This window comes from Jatropha curcas, chromosome 3 (assembly GCF_041381405.1).
Source record: "Jatropha curcas cultivar XTBG-Jc1 chromosome 3, XTBG_Jcur_1.0, whole genome shotgun sequence".
Classification (NCBI taxonomy): Eukaryota; Viridiplantae; Streptophyta; class Magnoliopsida; order Malpighiales; family Euphorbiaceae; genus Jatropha; species Jatropha curcas.
Genome location: NC_143153.1, coordinates 21,097,532 through 21,115,635, shown reverse-complemented (window position 1 = coordinate 21,115,635; position 18,104 = coordinate 21,097,532). Strand labels below are relative to the sequence as shown.

General features: G+C 31.7%; 1 long non-coding RNA gene across 1 annotated transcript; it reads right to left on the bottom strand.

Moving 5' to 3' along the window:
• Nucleotides 1-2,892: 2,892 nt before the first annotated feature.
• LOC110009329 (uncharacterized) lies at nt 2,893-6,629 on the bottom strand. The gene is made up of 2 exons (XR_016319883.1): nt 4,086-6,629; nt 2,893-3,195 (listed from the first exon to the last, which is right to left on the bottom strand). It is a non-coding gene; the product is annotated as an uncharacterized LOC110009329 (long non-coding RNA).
• Between the last annotated feature and the right edge of the window lie 11,475 nt (nt 6,630-18,104).

The window sequence follows — 18,104 nt, the reverse complement described above, 5'->3', positions numbered from 1 at the left end:
CATATTGTGTCAGACCCTAAAAATGGAGATGTGACGGTCCTAGGATCCAGGTAGGCTTAAAGCCACAGAGTACAGTGTAGAACCAACATCTGAATCAATCTTATCATAGATGTGTCACTTTATATATATATATATATATATATATATATATATATATATATATATATATATATATATATATATATATATATATATTCAATTACTTAGGTGAGCCATGGACTTTTCACTTTGTTTAACTAATTTCCCAAAACATTTTTTTTTATACATTCTCTTGCACTTTTATTAAATAAAGCAAATTGCTCTCATACAATTCCTCCGATATTGATCTTTACATTCACACTCAACTAATACCCTTTACAAATGTCTATGGAGCAACTAAAGTTATCCATTCAATACATAATTACTCATAAATTCTTATTTGATTACATCACTTACTTATATTATCTTATAGTCAATTACATTATGCACTTGCTTCCTATCGAAAGAAGAAGATCAAGAAGCTGATATAACTAGATTACTTCCACCTAAAACACATGGACGCTTTGATGAGACGTGAACCCAGTGAGGATACAGTGCCAAAATAATGACAAACAACTAAAATATTTCATGGTTTGCAAATCAAATTATTACAGTATGATTATATCATTATAACTCAGTACAGATTTAAATTCATATAATCAGAATTCATAATAAACGGATCACTTATTGTTAATGTGATATCAATCATATAACAGATAAATATTTAGACAACACTTAAGAAAACATATTGCTATGTACATTTCAATGTTATCTTATTTCACACAGATATTTCAGATAATTCTGACAATTCATAATTTTCCACAAAAGCACAATTTACTTAAAATTCACTATTTTCACATAGACAATACTGAAGAAAACATATTGCTATGTACATTTCAGTACTATCACTTAATTCACAATTCTCAGGCAGTAACTTCTCCCTTCGAATGCATTCACTTTCACCTATATGCACATAGTCTGATGGTATAACCCTCATCAAGGTTGGGTTTTATCATTTAGCCCAAACAATAGCATAGCACAAACAAAATCAATGATAATAGGAAACTGGATAGATTCTTTCAACCATTCTAACAACATGGATTGGATCAAATAATTTAAGCACACACAGAGAAGGGGTTAAACACCATAACTCACCTTGGAAGCAATAATTTGTTTCCTCTCGATCATTTAGAATTTCAAAACAATTTCTTGGCAGTCCTCGACCTACAATCAAATTTACACACATTAAACTTTCAGTTTTTTTTTTTGCTTGTTTCTAGCTCCTCTTTGATATTTAAATTCTTTAACATTCTTATTCATAGCCACATTTATTCTTTATATTCATCAAATGTTGTAAATTTATATTTTTTTAAACAAACCAATTAATTAAATTTCTTATAAATTTATTTATCACTTTAAAGTCAATATTTCCTTAAGCATACATTTAAATTCATCTATCTACTTCATTAATTAAAAGAAACGTTAGATTACTTCAATCCATTTATTGAAATCATTTAGTTAAAACTTCATTTTCTTTATAGATCATATTTCACTTTTCAAACTAATTTAGTAATTATCCTTTTAGATTTCATTTAAAATAAGTATTTATATCATTCACTAAACTCAAATGCATATATTTACATATACTTATTTATTTTACCAAATATGCGATAAAAATCCTTAAATTTCTTTACTTTACTCATTCTCAAAACATCACTTAAAATTTCATTTCCAAGTACTTTATTAAATCCAATCAAATTTTGCATTTACTTAACTAATTTTATTCCTTCATCAATTTACTTCCTTATTTAATAATACAGTTTGTTATTTTATCTAATAACTTAATTCTTTGATAAATCTCTTTTTCTGTCAAAAATCTAGCAGTATTTTCTTTATTATTTGATCTGTCTGAATTTCACATGTATTACAATAATTACACAGCCCATCCATCGGGTTCCTCATATTAATTTCCCATCTGCCAGTTTGTTATTTTATCTAATAACTTAATTCTTTGATAAATCTCTTTCTTCTTGTGTTTTAGTGTTTGTTATTGCAAAATGTAAAGAGATCTTAATGAATCTCATTAAAATGCTTTTATGTAATAATTAATGGGGAATTGGGAAATTTGAAGGGTAATAGGTAGATTGTAATAATTAGGGATGGTTTATAACTTGTTTCTCCTCCCTCTTTCTCTGTGAATGTTTTACTTTATATTTTATCTAAATGTATGATTGACATAGTTTTCTAAACATGCATTGAAAAGTATTTTCACTCACTTGTAGTTAATTGCATTATTTAAGTTATCGTGAATCTTTTGACAATGAGGAGGTCGGTTTATCCAAGTGATCGAGGTACCTAACAACTTCCCTTATCGTACCTAACTACTGAACCCCGTCTCTAGTTTAAAATCGAGTTAGTCGATTCCAAAGAATTGACTAATTCAAGTATTTTTCCTAATAAGAGTTGCGACTCCAAAAATAAAACTCTTACCAAAATAAGAGAACCATTTTCCGAGGATTAAACGAATGGTTTACTAAGGAAAACCGATTTTTTTAATAAAATGAACCAATCCTGTTCAATCCATTTATTGAAATCATTTAGTTAAAACTTCATTTTCTTTATAAATCATATTTCACTTTTCAAACTTATTTAGTAATTATCCTTTTAGATTTCATTTAAAATAAGTATTTATATCATTCACTAAAATCAAATGCATATATGTCATGATCCAAATCCGTGAGCCGAACCGGCAGACCGGCCAGGTAAGCATAAAGCCCCCAAGGCCCATAGTAATCCTATCTTTCAACTCATGCATTCCACACAAATTATTAGAATCGGTAAGCCCATATAAATTAGGATATATGTATACAATAATTTCACAATCATGGCCCAGTCTCAATTATCTTGAATACAATTTAATCGGGACCTAATCACATTACGTCACATTCATAATATGGGCTGCCAGTTCACATGCGCTTAATTAAACAACAAGATCATCCAAATAAAAAAAAATACACAATACCCTGTGACTGCGAAGTTCAACAATAATTTGAGAGTAGAATAGTGTACATATTTAATAACACAAATTAGTTAATGATAATAATAACAAAAAAAAGTTATAAATTTACTTTTGTGGAAAATTGCAGAGTTTCGGTCGATTCAGTAGCTTCCTATTACCTGAGAAGTTTGGATAGAGAGGGAGGTGAGTTTTGCAACTCAGTGAATAATAATAAATAATACACATCACACACATTCACGCATAATGCACCCTAATATTCTAAAATGAGCATACTACAGTCAATCATATGGCACAACACCAGCACCCACAAGTAATGTCACCTTCAAATAATTAAGCATGTGGAAATTAGTCAGTGGCATCACCTAAAACCCCAACGAGCCGTCCCACACATGGCTCGCCCTCTCATACGTGTGCACTAGGGAGCCGATCCCCCATACCTGGCCGACCGGTCTAATCCTCACTTGACCAACCCTCTCATTGTTTTTCCATTCTCTCTTTTCCTTTCCATACCAACAGGAGGCAACCCGGTCGTCTCCATCAAATCTAGATCATCAAGCGCACACAACAGGATGCCACCTTGCGGGCTACCATCAAATCCAGATTATCAGGCGCACCCAATAAGAGACCACCCTGTGATTTTCCATATCATCCAGATCACATCATCAGGTGCACATGGGGTGCCGATCTCCCATACGGCCAAAAGTCTCGTAGACCACCCTCACAAAACCATGGTGACCCACTTCATTCCAATTCCACACATACAAGGCACAATAATTCGCAGCACAAGTAATCAAGCAATTCACTTTACATAATACACAAATTCATCTCAATGCACAAACGTAAATATATAGTAACATATTATATTTATAAAATATTCATAAAATATACTGATGTTATTAAAATAATTATATATATATATATATATATATATATATATATATTAAACTTCTGTTTATATATATATATATATACACACACACACACACACACACGGTATATAAATGCTATACAAATGCAATACTGATATGCATTATTTATTATTACTCACAGTGGTGGAAGCTGAAGCTCTAACTCTAATTCTGACCTTGTGGAGCAATAGATGGGCCTGGACAATCTAAGAAATTTAAGAATACAAAGAAAGAATTTGTATCGGACAAAGGACTTATTAAACTAAGGAGTCAAGAAGTTGATCTAATAAACTATCTACGTATTTAATTTCTAAAAATTAAGCTAGTTTTTACCGAAATTTCGGCAGTATCTCCCCTAAAAATTAAACTATCCACCTATTAAAATGTCAACATTTTATCAAATTTCAACTCAATCCACACAGCCCATCCATCGGGCAATTAATCAAATCAAATTTCCCATCCTCTTCAATCTCAACATCACCACACAACCAAAATTATAATTTACAATAACATTACATCTAAACTACCTTAATCCACACTTACATGCAATTAATGTTATTGTCAAAATTACTAAATCAAATTTATTTGGTACTAATCTTAAATTAGCCTTAATTAATCAAAGTATTTTAAATTAAATCTATACTTATACTGTACAGATCAACACTAAGAATTAAATTAACTTGATTTGCCATAAATACTAGAAATCAATTAAATTTCTGGAAAAAAAATAACCAGAGTCAGTCTCAATACCCAAAACTCAGCGTTGTCGGAAATCCGTTGGCAGGAGACAGTGGTGCTCGCCGGAGTCGCCTGACCACGCAAGGTTCGTCGGAAAGTCAAAGTGAGCGCCGAACGTACCGAGACAAAATTGTCTCTGGCGTTCCCATTGATCCAGGAGGGAAGTCGCGCCGTTCACCGGAATCGCGAGCAGGAGAGAGCGGCGATCGAAGCAGGGCTGTTGGCGCTACTGAGTTCCCTGAGAGCGATCGCGAAAGGGAAAGAAAGAGAGTTGCAACGGCAGTGGCGCGATGGAGGCTCATCAGCGCGACAGAGAGGGTCGTTGAGTTCGCCGGAGTCGCGACGACTTCAAGCTAGCAGAGTCGCGGCTGCTATGGTCTTTGCGCTCACCTGAAATAGGGACGGAGAAAGAGAGCAAGAGGAAGAGAAGGAGAGAGGGAGAGGGCGGCAATGTGCTAGTGGCGCGAGAGGATCGCCGGCAACTGGGAATGCGCAAAACGGGGAAGAGGGGTGAGGTGAGCACTAGAAATAGGAAGAAAGAGGGAAAATTCCAGAAGGGTTTGGATGGTTTAGGCTGGTTTGGTTCGATTCAGGTTTGGTTCGGTTCAAATCATGGTTTTCAATTGATTTTTGATTTTTCAATCGGTTTTGTTCGGGTTATCAACTATACAAATCATATATTTACATTTAATTGGTTAGATAAATTTTCTAGGGTGTCAGTCTATTAAAATTTAAATCAAATGTTTTGAAAATAAAAATTCGGATTGTTTCAATATATTTACATATACTTATTTATTTTACCAAATAAATATGATAAGATTTTGAGATAAAAATACTTAAATTTCTTTACTTTACTCATTCTCAAAACATCACTTAAAATTTCATTTCCAAGTACTAATCAAATACAATCAAATTTTGCATTTACTTGACTAATTTATTCCTTCACAAATTTACTTCCTTATTTAATAATACAGTTTGTTATTTTATCTATTACCTTAATTTTTTGATAAATCTCTTTTTCTATCAAAAATCCAGCGGCATTTTCTTTATTATTTGATTTGTCTGAATTTCACATATATTACAATAAATACACCCATCCGCCGTTTATGATATTTCACAATTAAGCAAATTAATATCTATTCCAATTTTTTATTAACTCATTAAACTGTCTTAATTTCAAACCCGTATAGTTAACAAATTCTTGTTATCTTTAGTTTTGCTAATTCTAATAATTTGTCAATTTCACTAATGATTAATCGTATTATCAAGTTCAAACAATTAACTTAGTTATCTTAATCAAAACTAATTTAATTCAATAAACATAATTTTCCAACTTGCAATTATACTGAAATATGACAAACTAAATTTAAATTGCTAAATCATAAATATATACCCTCTGTAATTTCGGGTTTCAAAATCTGGTTTAGTGTGAGAAGCAGGTATTTCTGCTTCCTGGAGGTCTCACCAGTGACTAGTCAGCCGGTCACCAAACAGTAGCCGGCGCCGTCGTCCACGGTGGCCGGGAAATCCAAACAGCCAGAAATGCCAACTTTTTACATCAATTTGCTCCGTTTCATGAGGAGATCTCCGATCTCAGGTCTGATTAACGAGATGGGTACCCTAGAGACCAGAAATAACCCTAGAAGTCGCTAAAGGGACTGTCGATCATGGTGGCTTCACCATTCTCCATCGGAAACTCAGTTTAACAGAGGGGAAAAAATCACACAGAGGAGATGAAACGATCGGCACCCCTCCTTCATGCTGCAACCACCGGCAACGGTGTGGATCACCGAAAACCTCATCGCGCGACATCGCTTGAGTTCCAGTCACTTTCTTGTTTCAGGCTTCTACCTCGCAAATCAAGACCATAGGTGAGTTCCTCTCGTCGGGGAGATTGAACGAGAGAGAGAGAGTCATTCTTTTTCATTTTTTTTTCTCTACCCTATTTCATTTATTGTTATATATATATATATATATATATATATATATATATATATAAACTAAATATTTAATTACCATAATTCATATTTTGACCAATAATTATTAATTGTTGGTAATAAACACTAATAGTGAACACAATTTCTTAATTTCCTTATTTCTCTTTAGTTACCTTCATATATTTATTTTTATTATAAAATAAATATCAAAACCTCTATTGATTTATTTTATTTTGTCAAATATTCTCTACCAATATCACTGGTTAAGATTTTGATAATTAAATGCTAGAAATTTAATAAGCAAATATAATTATTAATAAAACCAAAATCAAAGAATTAACTATTCAATAAATTTTAAAATTAAACTCACAATAAAATTAGGAAACGATCCAATTAAAATTATTTTATGAAATATTTCAGTTTTCAAAAATCTAGGTATTATATATTGGTTGGACTCATAAATCATCATGGGGTTTTGGACTGACGCCTCTCTCATTTACTGTATGAATGAAGCAATCATTAGTTATTAAGGTAATTCTAAAGGAAGAAACTAGGGTCAATTACATGAGCTTTGGTCGGGTTTATTAATTCTTGGATTCCATAAGCGAGCATTGGTTGTTTCCTCCCCTTTAACTTTGGGTCTAAGCAAATGGTGATAGTAGATTGTGTCAATTCTTCTGATATACTAAAGGTACTTGACTTATGGTTGGCATATATTAGTGGCGGATCCCAACATTCGAATAGAGTGAAAGGATCACAACCTCGAATATCACCTTTAGGGTTTAGGGTACAAAAGAGATTAGAAGAGATAAATGTATGAATGACATTTAAAAATGTGCAAAAAGCAAACTCAATTTAAAGTTAATAATATTATTAAAGATTTTGAATAAGTGGACAACTTTTTGGAGTCAACCACTCACTCAAACCCAAAATCGAAAATCAGAGATTCTCGGTTTAATCCCTAGTGGAGTCGCTAGGCTGAGGATGCTTATTATTTTTTGAACTTTCCATAAAAGGAAAGATGGAAATGGGCTTTGGTTAATTTTATTCAATAAAGTGGTTTTCTTTTATTAAGCTCGTTTATTAATCCTCAGAAAAGGCAATCCCTTTGAAAAGGGATTGTAAAAAGGTCTCTTACATTGTTGGTAAGAGTTTTTAGTTTTAAGAGTCGCCACCCTCTTTAGGAAAAATTCTCGAATTAGTCGATTCTTTGGAATCGACTAACTCGATTTTAAATGAGAGATATTAAAAATTAAGGTACAATATTGGGAAGGTGCTCCGCACCCAGATCGCCCAGTTAAATCGGCCTTCTCATTGTCCAGTAATTCACAATGATTTAATAAAAAGATTAACTAAAATTGAGATGCAAAAAATGATTTTAATGCAATTTTTCAAAGGAATGTCAAACATGCAAACAATATCATACATTGTACATAAAATTAAATCATCCATAAGAAACGCGGGGAGGAGAAAACATTACAACTGATCTCCTAAAATACATTCTACCCAAACCCTATTAAAATTTCTCAACCAATAATTACAACCAAGCAATTATTAGGAATCCATTTAGGACCTTTAACATTTAGCCAATATACAATGAAATGAAAGCAATAAAGAATAAACCATAGAAAACAAACATAACACATATGACATTGACGTAAACATAATCCCATACACAGGAACATAAAACACTCATTCATTCAATTTATACCTAAAATGATGCATGTTTATGTTCCAAGGGTAATGTGTAATGGGTTAGTACGGTAATAACCATAAGACAATGAATAAAAGGGCATAAATCTAAAGGACAAAATATTAAAATTGCTTAAAAGTAAATGACATTAAATTAAAAGTAATAAATTCATTTATGGACAAAAACGCATTCCAGATCAATAAAGTCTAGAGCTTTACCACTAGATCTCCAAATCCGGTCCATTCTATTGTTATTTATCAATCTAGACCTCTGAAATGAAGTGTCTGGCACCAGAAGAGAAGTGGCGTGTGTCACATAGGTGTAGCGTGTATCGCATGTAGTAGCGTTAGGCACTTTCCCTGATCAGGAAGATCATAGATGGAAACAGAGCTTAAAGGGGTGTGTCTGTGGAGAAGTGGCGCAAGCCGCTTGCTTGTGGCGCACGCCACACGTAGTGGCTTATTCACCATGGTTCTCAGCATACCACTTCAGCGCAGACTTCCTCTTTTTTTGTTGATCTCAGGTTTCCCTCACAACCAGGCACAAGAATGGTGATTTATCACCAAAATGAAAAGAAAAACATGGAGAAAGCGGTTAATTGTAACATCCCTTCCCAGTCCACCCGTAAACCCGAATGAACCGAACCGAGACGCTACAAACTGGTTGACTTAATGACCTGTCATGCTGATCTCATAATGGATATGACTCTTATATCATGCTGATGTTGTCTACATTAATAATGTAATTAATATTTATAAGACATTATACTAGTTTCAAAATGAAATGGGCCCAACTGTGTGCCCTGTACATGCCATGAAAAGGATAGACAAAAGATACACATCAAAATGAGTAGCTACCCTGAAGACTGAGTCTTCTACAGATGAACTGCAGCAGTTGTACGCTGACTCTCTACGGTCCAGTCTCAAAACCTGCGAGTTAAACAGGTAACTCGCTGAGCAAATAAAGCTCAGTGGATATCTCAACATAGAAAGAAACAATTAAGCACATACATGTGTAGAAAGAACCATGTAAAAACATATGGCACATATAAGCACACATATCATGATACTTTCATTTTACCTTGATGAGCTTTCTTGCTGTTTATTATACTATATGATTCATGCAATGTTATGTCAAGATATCTGTATGGCTCCATAAGGTTATAGTGAAACCGAAGTGATAAGAAAAACTGTATGAAACTGGATGAAACTGTATGCTTGGCTGCTATGGCCCATATATAATCATATCCACTCAACGGCCTGTAGCTGGAGTACCAAACTGTATGGGTTGCAGATCTGCTATCCTATGTCGCGACATAGCCTTATCTACATGGTTTCTACCTAACCTCAATGGAGCATTATGTTGGTATATCAATAGTATAACACAACAGCATATTAATGGTTTCATAACTTCATAAATCATAATGTTTACTTGGTTTCACATCATTTGCATGCTTGCATGTTGTTTTGATACATGTTCTAATGTTGTCTTTTTGTTTTAAAATGATTGGAGGCATACAAGTTGAGCAAAGGAATCCAATTGCATAGAAAATGAAGTCCAAAAGAGCATAAAAACACAAGTCGTGAGCGCGCCTTGAAAAGTCGCGAGCGCAAGAAGCACACATGAGAGTCAGTGAGTTTACAGGCACAATTCGCGAGCGCGCAAATGAAATTCGCGAGCGCGCGACGTGTTTTCCAGCCTGCGCAGTCTGTACTCTTTTGGTCATATCTCTCAATATATAACTCCGATTTGGGTGATTCAAAAACCCATGTAAAGCTAACACATAGAGGAACAAATAACTCTTCTATGAAACTTCCTAATTCCATCATTAAATAGGGTCAAAATCAAGGTGAAGTCACTAGTTCTTTTTCCAGCAAAACCTGTTTCAGCATAACTCAATATCTACTTCATTTATTCAGTTCATCCCATGCTTTCTCACCATTTTCAGTCCTCTCACTCAAAATTAAGAAATATATTGTCTCATTATCAACACACCACACAAGTTCTCATGCAAGGAAAGTGGTAAATGACAAGAGATATCAAACTTACTCCAAAAAGCTTGAGCTCTTCTTTAGCTTCCTTTTTCTACAATCTTTGAACTCACTTCTCCTATACATAAGAATTCTTATAAATTATCTACAATATAACTCAATTAGAGGTTGATTAACATAAAGCTTCAAGAAATTCTACTTACTTGGAGAAATAGAGGTTGACTTAATGCTTAACTACCGTGAAAATGGATGGAGAAAGGAAGGGAAAGGAAGGAGATGAAGAAGATGAAGATAAAGATGAAAATGGGAAAGTGAAATGATTATCACGGTTAGGCCATCAAAATATCAAGAAATTTTATGTGTAAAAGTTCTAAATGGTACCTCAATTGTAAGAAGGTTACAACTTAATACCCAAGCTTGATCTTTTAGTGCAAGTAAATCCTAATCCTTATACTTTGATCTTTTTCTCTCATTCAAGTAAGTCCACTTATAATCCCATTCTACCCCAACCGGGTTTGGTTCAGCCCGACTCAACTCGACTCTATGCAAAGACTCGACTCAGTAGGATGTCACATTAATGGCTCTCAGAAACTACCTTTTTGGAGATTTCCAAAGATTTGTGTGAGAATGGATAAAAGAAACTCAAAAGTTGCGTTTTGATCCAAAAATCCAAGTTTGAGATTAGATGAATGTGTTTATGGACTTTTCAATCAATGCTTATTGTGGCTTGACATTTCAAACAGTTGAGTATAAAAATCAATTGGCAAAATTGCCCTTAGAAAAAGAGAAGACGACTGATATCAAATCACTCTCACCTTAATAGCATCAATTCCTTTTCCATGTCTTTTTAATTCCTCAAATATTCTGCAAGCATTACAAAAGAGGCAACAAAGAGAAAAACGCATACGTTAGTTATAACTAGATTACTAGTTTTTTTACATGTTACTTATACTAAGCATAAAACCTAAAGAAAGACATGAAACCTCATGAAAAATTAAGCACTTAAAAATAAAAAATAATAATAAGTGAAACAATATCAAATGGAGAGAAATAATAACAATAAAATCAAGAAAGGTACCCAACAAAAGCTGAATATATAGAGAAAATATTTCTATGAAAATCTCCATCTGATGCTGCCTTTATTTCCGGTAGTTTCATACAAAGACACCTTATCCCTAAAAATCAAACACCCGAAACACAAATTCATACTCTATTAATAAGAAACAGTTACGTATCCTCTTCCGACTTCAGTTTTCTCAGAAACCAAACAAACATTTAAAAGCGATCTACCTTATAGCTTATAGATTCGAACTCAAATTCCTCATCTCTTTCACTTGACATGGAAGACATGTAACATCTCTTCTCGGTCCACCCATTAACCCGAATGAACCGAGCCGAGACGCTACAATCTGGTTGAACCTATATCCTGTCATGCTGATATCATCCTGTATGCTAAATATTATGTCATGTTTTTTTATATATATAAATAGATTGGAAAAATCCTACATAAAACTAAGCTCGACAAACATCACTCCCAATTAAACTTCAAACTTCCAACATCTCCAAATAATCATCATAACACAATAACACTGTTATATTTTCATAACTGTATAAATCCTCAATAGCATTTAATATCCATCAAATAATTGCATTCATTATATATATCAAGTCTTAATGAACTATTTTAAAATATTTCATATTCAATCATTTAATAAGTATTATTCTTCTCTCCAAATACTTACGCCAAAATAATTACATGCTTCAATTATATTTCCAATAACATAATCTCTAAAAACGTAATAATTATACATGTCATAATTCTTAATTATATAAATCTCAATCTACTACTACCAAAGTAGTCACTTCTGCTTTGATATTACTCTTCACATCTTCAAGTAGCAACCACAATCTTCAACCTACGCGTAATAAAAATCGACGCGCTGAGTATAAAACTCAGTGGTGCTCATAATTCACATACTTACCAAAGTTGCGATGGCAACTTACTTAAAATACAAGTTCATAAAATCATTGATAATCATAGAATCATTAAATTTCAACATAAATTTACATTTATAGCAAAGAAATATCAAATAATCGTATAATTAATAACATACATAATTTAGTTCTAATTATACCAGAAATCCTTTACATAACCATTTAATCACACATAGCATTATACTTTCATGATCTTACCTTATGTTCCTTATGCTGTATGAATTAAATAAATAAACATGTAAGCCTTATGCTATATGAATTAAATAAATAAATATGTAAGCACACATATCATTATACTTTCATTATCTTACTTACTGTTCATTATGCTGTATGACTTATGTAATTTTTAGTCAACATCGTATCAGTTATAAATAATAAAATCTCATAACTATATGGCTCCATAAGGTTATAGTGAAACCTAAGTGATAAGAAGAACTGTATGAAATTGGATGAATATTGTATGAAACTGGATGAATACTGTATGGCTGGGCTGCTATGGCCCATATATAATCATATCCACTCAACGGCCTGTAGCCGGAGTAACAAACTGTATAGGGCACAGATTTGCCATCCTATGTCGCGACATAGTCTTATCTACGTGGTTTCTACTTAACCTCAATGGAGCATATTAGCTGTATGTCATTAATACAATAAACATATTAACTTATTCATAAAATGCATAAACCATACTGTTTACCTGTATGCTGTCTCATTCTCTATGTTGCTAATCTATTTCATGCTTTAAAAGGATGTCATAGACAATTATCAGTAATATCTAATGAGTAATAATGCAAACAATTAATCACTTGTAAAGGAACTTGCATGGAAATAATCTGACTGTTGCACCCGCGACGCAACTCTTACTAATCTTTATGTAACTTAATTTATACCAATCAGATTAAGGAAATTCTTGATTTTAATTTAATTTAACTCAGAAAGTTAAATTCAATAAAAATCTTAGACTGAATGAATCTACACATGCATCCCAACATCATTTCTAATGTAGCCTTGAAATCTGCCAGGGCAGCCTGTACATGGTTCATAAATTCTAGCATAACTCTTTCTTCAGAAGTCCAATTTAGATCATTCTAACTTCTATGGTTAGATAACACATTAGAGTACAAATATGTCTTCTATCACATCTCTTAAATATATAGGTAAAGTAGTCAAATATTGAGCTAAAATAGCAACTTCTAGTCTGCCCAGCTTTTGGTTTCCAGCCTGCACAGTTTATACCATTTTTGTCATATCTTTTAATTTATAAGTCCAATTTAGATGATTTTCAAGCTTATAGATAGCTAAAACATTAAGGAACAAATAACTCTTTATACCACTTTCTAATTCCATCGTTTTTGTTTCTCAAACCTATGATTCAAGACATAGAAAATATTCAGCATTAAATAAACTTTGACCTTTGCTGAGTGTTTAAGACATAAATTGTATTATAGAGCTTCGAATTGAATGAAATTAGATTCATTAGAAAGCTAAGACAAAATGATACAAAGTTTATGAAATGTGTAAGATGGTAAACAAAGACCAGGAACACAAACCAATAGTCCAGACCTGATTTAGCAAAACCAAGTCCACTGTTTGTTGCATTTCTACTTATCCAAACACTCAAATTAAACCAATCCAAAACCAAAGAACTCTCAAGACACAGGGTAACAACTCTCATGAAGACCTTAGAAAATATTCTTGCCAATATTGGTCAAAATGAGCACTCAAGTCAGTGATGCATGTGGCTCGTCATAACAAAGTCAGTTTGGGTGTTAGCCATAAGTGGAGCTATATATATCCAAATTGAACATAAGAGGATGGGTTGGAAAGCTAAGAAGTAGACCTACAACTTTCATGAAGAACTCAGACACAACTGGAAAATAAAAAGGATTGAAAAATAGTCTTGAAGTACACCCAATAACACTTCTTCCCAATTTCAGCTTACTTAAATCATATACAAGGTAGAGATGTCTACCACATACTAAATACTCATCAAACATCATCTTAAGAGTATAAACCAACAAAGAATAACAATAAAACTTGAGGCCTTATTCATCAATAGGTTCTGCCACTCTTGGAAAATGAAGAAGAAAATGTTTTCCTCATCAATTCAATATATAGGCATGCTTAGAAATCTCCCAAGAACACATTTATACCACCAAAATTCAATAATCAAATAATTTCATATAAAATTCCCAATTTTCACAAAATAGTATCAACTTCACAAAATCAAAAATTTAAACAAGGTAAGAGTGTTTATGAACACTTACCTTAAACATAAGCTCTAACAAGCTTAAATAAAACTCTTGAAGCCTTAGTTTGCCCTTCTCTTTGGTAGAAGGTTCTCCACCCTTTGGCTTAAGTAGTAACTCTCCAAATTACTTTAAAATAATCACCACAAATCACTTCTCAGCTTAATTCTCTAAGATTCATTCCTTAAATCAAGTTTAATGGTTTAAATTTAGTGAGTTTATCATGTAGAAATTGAAGGAAAAACAAAGAGAAGAAGGGAGAGGAAGTTCCACGTTGAAGAGAAGAAGAAGAAGAAGAGAAAATGGTTGCTCAAATAATTGAGCAATAAGGGTATTTTAGTCTTTTTTCAACATTGGATGGCTAAGATTAGTCAATGGTAATCTAATCCAATAGCTAAAAATATTCTCCGATTTATTTCCTTCAAAATATTATATCTCCACAAAATTCTCAAATTTAATCCTTAAAAATTATTTCTCTAATTTTCTTAATTAATATAACACCATCTCAAATTTACTCCATAAACATATTGCCTCTAATTTCCGTAATTAGTATAACACCATAATTAATTATTTACTAATTATCTAAATGCTCCAAAAATATTCATTACTTACTTTCTACCCATAAAAATTATGTATGCATACTCCAAAAATATTAAAGAAAATATGACACATAGATAGTAATTTTTTCGGACCAAAATAATACTAATTTTCGGACCGATGGCATTATTCACAGACCGGTAACTTACTATTTCAGACATAGAAAAATGGGGCGTTACAAGACAAGTTAGATATGGTGCTGGAATTGGTTTGAATCCTCTCATACCAAATGAATCACGAAAATAATTTGAGGGGGTTGATAAGGCTTTGATTCCGTTTGGGGTTAAAGTTTGACTGCACTAGGGTTTTTTTCTCTCTAATTGGGGATGAGAGTGATTTGATCGATCAGTTGCCTTTTCCTTTTACTAAGGGCAATTTTATCAATTGGCTTTTACACGTTTGACATGTCAAATTCGATGTGTCGAACCACAAAATGTCCTACTTAGTTATTTTTTGAACATTACAAATTCTATTCATATTTCCAGCAAGCCATGTAAGACGGAGACATTTGATTGGAAAAAATTTATTGATTCAGAAATTTAATTGCAAATGTTCTTTTGTTGAGACACTGAAAATAAAAATTTTTCTAGAATTCAGACACTAAATTTATAATTAAGCCAAAAATGAATAACATTTCCATTTTTTCTTTTCTTTTTATTTTTATATTTTGTTTGAACACGTCACTGCAACGCATGAAAATTAGAGTTATTTGGCCATGATAACATGAGTTACGGGGAAAATGATCCTAAAGCTCAAATTTGGGCTTTTTGTCCTTTGTTTACAAGTCTATTAAATTGGTCTTTATTCCTTTAAATTATCTTATAAGCATTGGTTTTGAAATTTTTTCTTGTTAAAGAATATTTTTCCAGCTATTAATATAGTAATTGATTAAATAAATTCTATCCATTAAATTCAATTTATTGACAAAATTATTATCATTTTTTTTATCAATTAATTTATCTACAATAAATATTATACTTGTTAATTGATTTTTCATTTTTTATTTAATACATTTATAATCATCTACACACAAATAATTTAACAACATACTTAATTTTTATAGTTTTGTCACATCTTAGGCCTAACAAAATATTGTTCATTTTGGCCGAACCAACTCAAGCCTCACGACTTTAAACACCTTTTTACAAGTTGACAAGATGGAACCAACTCACATCCACCTTAGACTCTGCAAGATACTATCCGCTCTTGTCGAACCAACTCAAGCCCCACAGCTTTAAAGGCCTTTTGCTAGTCTAAGGCTTACTTTTTCTTATGCATTTCGTTTCCACTTTATGCATAGCCGATATAGAATTCACCTCGTCACAAGTTTTACGTTCAAAACTTAAACTTAAATTCATCCTCTATTTCTAATTAAATTTAAATACACAATCTATCTAAATGGAATAAAATAAGAGATAAATAGTAATTTTTTTTAAAGAAAAACAACCTATCCAATCATTTTCTAACAATATAATTTTAGTATAATAATTATTTTAAACAATATCAATTACTCTGAGAGCAAAGCGCCAAATTTCAACTAGTTAACAATATAAGTCTATGCACTAATTACCAATATATATTTTAGTTTATATAAGACATCTACAAATTTCATAATATACTTTTCTTTATTTGCAAATGGCAAAATTTTAAAGAAAAGAGAGAAAACCTTAGTCCCTCTCCTTTCTCTTTTTTTCTCTTTTTACTCTTTCTTTCACTTCACTATCTTGCTTGCACTTTAATAAACTCAGATATGGTTTTTTATATTGGATTTGTCTTTTTTTAATTTTTATTATTGTTGTTTTATATCTATATTTGGAGTTTTTTTGTTCATTCTTTGTAAGGATAATCCCTTTTTTATGAGGGTTTATTACAAAATAAAAATATGATATTTGATTTTGTTTTGTTGGAGATTTTAGACCATGCTTTGCAGACATGGATCTTCAATCAATGGAGCTTGGTAATGTGGCATGTTCCTCCATTGATGCTATTAATGCATAGTGGTTAAAACTCATTTGTGTTCATCATATTTTGCAAATTCTTGGAAAATAAATCAATGTATAGAAGATCTAGAGAAGTTATTATTTTATTGTCCAAATTAATTGAGGGACTAGTTGCTGCTATGGAGATTTATATCTTTTATCAAGATCAACTTCAAGCGAAAAAAATCTAATATTATATTTTTGAATTTTAGTTTCATTATGAATTCTTTTGTTTTGTTAAAAGATCAACGAACTTTATTAGTTACAAATAATAAAGTTCTATGTCTAGTCTATATGATTATTTGTAATTCTTGATATTATTATTAATGAATTACGTTTCAAAATAAATTTATAGAAAAGAAAATATTATTATTGAAAATTTTCAATTATATCTTCAATTAATTAAGAGGTATTTAAGAAATGTTAAAGTTTATTATTAATTTGGGGTAGAGTGATTTAATAAAAATTTGGGGTAGAGTAATTTAATAAAAATAAGTGAAATGTGCATTGTTCTCTATTATTTTCTCTTCAAATCGGAGAGATTCAAACTACGTGGATCGTGGTGAAATATTAGTTTCTTCAATATTTTCTTTCAAAAAAAGAAAAAAAAAAAACTCCCATCCAATTTTGTTGTGTCCTAAACTATTATTTTGATATATTAAACATTTTAATTTATAAAATTCTACTTATCAAACATTTTTACATACCAAAGCCTGTAAAAACTATTATTATTGTTAATCCAGAAATGTATATGATAATCACAAAATTTGTAATTTTAAAAGTACAATGAATCTTCCTCAAAGTTAAGGTTACTATAAAATTAAAATAAAAAAAATTCAGAAGGAATTATAACACCAGTTGAATTCTTGAATTATATATATATAAAAAAAAAAAATTCAAAAGTTAAGAATTCAGGTTAACTATTTTAAATTCTTGCTTTTGGATGGAATCAGAAATGATCCAACGGCTTATAAATTATA